Source organism: Mixophyes fleayi, chromosome 3 (genome assembly GCF_038048845.1).
Source record: "Mixophyes fleayi isolate aMixFle1 chromosome 3, aMixFle1.hap1, whole genome shotgun sequence".
In the NCBI taxonomy this organism is placed as follows: Eukaryota; Metazoa; Chordata; class Amphibia; order Anura; family Limnodynastidae; genus Mixophyes; species Mixophyes fleayi.
The window spans coordinates 20,594,402-20,598,499 of NC_134404.1; positions in this window are offsets into that span (position 1 = coordinate 20,594,402).

The following is a 4,098-nucleotide window of genomic DNA, read 5'->3' on the forward strand; positions in this document are numbered from 1 at the left end:
ATTTGGGTAGTGGTAGACAGATTTTCGAAGATGGCCCATTTCGTCCCTCTGTCCGGTTTACCTTCCTCGTCTACTCTGGCTGAACATTTCATTAAAGAAATCTTCCGTATCCATGGATGTCCGTCTGAGATTGTGTCGGATAGAGGAGTACAATTCGTTTCCAGATTCTGGCGGGCCCTTTGTAAAACCTTGGGCATACGATTAGCACTCTCATCTTCTTACCATCCGCAATCTAACGGACAAACGGAACGAGTCAATCAAGATCTTGAGACCTTTATTAGGATGTTCTCTTCAGCCAACCAAGACAACTGGGTAGAATTGCTTCCTTGGGCTGAATTCGCCCATAACAACATGTACCATGAGTCATCATCCAAAACTCCATTCTTTGTGGTCTACGGTCACCATCCGTCTTTTCCGGAATTTCCTGCCCTCCCGCCCACCCAAGTTCCTGCTGTGGAGACTGCTTGTCAGACCTTCAAAAATATCTGGTCTCAGGTCAAAACCTGTTTAAAGAAGACATCTAACAAATATAAGTCTTTCGCAGATAAGAAGAGGCGGGCTATTCCACCACTAAAAATTGGAGATCGTGTCTGGTTATCTACCAAAAATATTCGTTTGAAGGTTCCATCTATGAAATTCGCCCCTCGTTTTATTGGTCCATATAGGATCATTCAAGTTATCAATCCAGTATGTGTTAAACTTCTTCTTCCTAAGAATCTTCGGATTTCCAATGCCTTCCATGTGTCCTTGCTCAAACCTCTCATCATCAACCGTTTCTCGACTCCTCCCTCAGCACCGCAGCCAGTTCAAGTTCATCAGGAGGAGGATTTCGAGATTACTGAGGTATTGGATGCAAAAATTTCGCGAGGAGTCCTCCGTTTCCTCGTTCATTGGAAGGGCTTTGGTCCTGAAGAGCGTTCATGGATCAAAGCTGAAGATCTTAATGCTCCTGCCCTTCTGAAGAAGTTTTATTCCAAAAATCCGGACAAGCCCGGTTCCAGGCGTTCTGTGCCCACCTTTAAAAGGGGGGGTACTGTCACTCACCGGACTGTGAGTGCTTCTTCCCGGACATTTAGGAACCGTGGCCGTCCTCCATCCTGAGGGACTGCGCATGCGCAGCCCTTTCTATACCTCCAGTGTATGTTCCTTTAACTTAATTGGCAGATCAGGCAACCTCCCTATATTAAGCACCTGTGGTCATCACCACATTGCCTGATCTTGGAGTCTCATTCCCCATGAGTCTCTGAAGGTGTTCCTGTGTTTCCTCGTTTATTCAGCCCAGCTGATTCCTGTGGTTTCCAAACCACTTCTACCTCTGTGGTTTCCAAACCACTTCTACTACTGTGGTTCCCATACCACTTCTACCATCTACTGTATCATCGTGACTGTGAGCTGATTCCTATCCGCTGCCTCCGTGCACTACAGTCTTCTAATCACTTCAACTCTACCATGTATCATTGGGACTGCTAGCTGATGCCTATCCGCTGCCTCCGTGCACTACAGTCCTTCATCCACATCCACTCACCTGTTCATGATTGTGACTGCCAGCTGATTCCTATCCGCTGCCTCCGTGCACTACAGGCTTCAACCTGCAACTCGTCTGTGTTTCATCATCGTGACTGTTTGGCTGATTCCTATCCGCTGCCTCCGTGCACTACAGTCTTCAACCTGCAACTCGTCTGTGTTTCATCATCGTGACTGCTAGCTGATTCCTATCCGCTGCCTCCGTGCACTACAGTCTTCAACCTGCAACCCGTCTGTGTTTCATCGTGACTGTTTAGCTGATTCCTATCCGCTGCCTCTGTGCGCTTCAGTCTTCAGTCCTTGTCAACTCTACCGTGTTTCCTTGAGTCTGCTGCCACTATTGCTACCCGCTACTCTCCGTGATCATCTGTTCCAGTTCAACTCTGCTCCGGTGTCCCATCGTTACTGCACCTGCTGGTTGCTATTGGTTACCTCCGTGTTCCCGCAGAGACCCGCTGCTGTTACTTCTCAGCGCTACTCATCCATCTACTGCTGATCCGCTCTCCACGCCTTCCTGTGTTCCCTGCTGGTCTACCTACCTGTGCGCTGCACCTGCTAGACCCCCGCTTCACCCATCCAGGGACTTGTATCCTGCTGGCCTCCTGCCCTTCAGGTATCTCTGCACTCCTGTCTGACTGCCTTCTCCTGAACCACGGTATGCATACTTCCCATTGACTGTGCTGTGTATTGCATACCTTGCTGGACTGTGTTGGTTCTCCTCTGGAGTGTACTATCCGCTGAGTCTATTGCCATCATTGACTGTGTTGGTTCTCCTCTGGAGTGTACTATCTGCTGACTCTACTGCCATCATTGACTGTGTTATCTCATGCCGGATTACTTCAAGAGACTTTCTATATTGGCAGTGTTGTTCAGTCATTTATACATTTATATTGTGCATATTACTGTGGATCAAAGTCAAGGTGCCCGTGTATATATTGTGTTGCAGTCTCTCCCCGTGCACCTCCTCACATATATATTCAGTGGTACAACTTGCTAGTGGCAGACCACTGACTCCTGTTTACAGTTTCACCTGTTCCAGTATCCTCTCACATAGCAGTGGTACAACTTGCTACGCAGACCACTGACTCCCCGGATACCTCCACTTGGATTCCATTCCTTCACTCAGACAGCGGTACAACTTGCTATCCGCAGACCGCTGACTCTCATCACCTCCTCGTTTCTGTTGGACATTCCTCCTCACTATAGCAGTGGTACAACTTGCTATCGCAGACCACTGACTACCTTCACGTGTCCTTTGTCCATACAGTTCCTCGTGTATTATTACCTCCATATTGCCAGTGCTGCTAGTCATAGACTGTCCTGAGCATCTCATCATCTGCTATTTCCTGTTCCGTGATCACCCTGCTACCAGAGTACCATATTACCACCTATACTGCTCTGGTAAGCCTATCACCTGGTGATCCCTGGGTAAAGACTCCTAGTGCCCGTGACATATACCATGTAACATGCAACACCCCGTGATGAAGACTGGATGTCTGAATAAAATGTACACTTACACACATGCCTTGATAAAGATTTGGTATTCGAAACGCGTTGGAAAGGAGGAGGTGACGTAAGCAGAACATGAAAGGCAACTCCCCTCTACCCAGGAACAGCGGGATCTGTGAGTGATCGAGCCGGTGATCCGGACCCGGACATAAAACATCTCCTTAGGGGCCCGTTTATCTCTGAGTGAGGGTAAGAGTCCACCTTCACAAGAGAGTCGTGGATTTTATAGTATATGTTTTTTATTGTTTCATCGGGATGTGTGCCCGGTGTTGAAATAAATGTACCTACGTTTTTACACATGAGAAATTCTCTTCCTTTCTCTGCATTGGTACGGTGTACACAAAAACTTCAACTAAAAGGAAAAAGTTACCTACCGGACTTGTTCATCCGTTTTTAGTGTAAGTGTACATTTTATTCAGACATCCAGTCTTCATCACAGGGTGTTGCATGTTACATGGTATATTTCACCGGTGATTAGGGGGACCATAAGGAGTGCAACTTTTTAAAGCTTTTACCAAAGTTTTTCTAAGACCCTATTTCTGGATGTTTTTTTCGTTTCATATTCAATGGATTGATATGAGAACCAAGAGGATTGGAAGTAAAGTGGAAAACCTCATCAATATTGACTTTTAATTGGATTGCTCATATGAGACTTTCATGTACTTGTGTTCTAGAGTATACCAACAGCGCCATCTTGTTCCTTTTAAATTTTGCATTTATTATTACTTTGAGCACAGAAAGGGGATTTGTGCTAAAAGGATAAAGAGGCTGCATTTGGCTTTGTGCGCAGGGGCTTCCATTATATGTAGCTTTACCTCTACAAAAGGTCTAATCTCTACAATATATTATGAACTTGCCCTGTCCACTTCAGGCCTTAGGCAATCCCACGAACTTGCTTTGAAAAGAGACCTTGGTGAATCTTTACTAGATGAAGAAAGGTCTGAAGTATATGAACGTGCAGCTTCCAGCTCGATTTGTGCCACAATAGAAGAGAATGTTTACAAGGTGTTGTACCGGTGGTACTATGTGCCCTTGCGTCTCCATAAGATCCTCCCGGATTCTTCT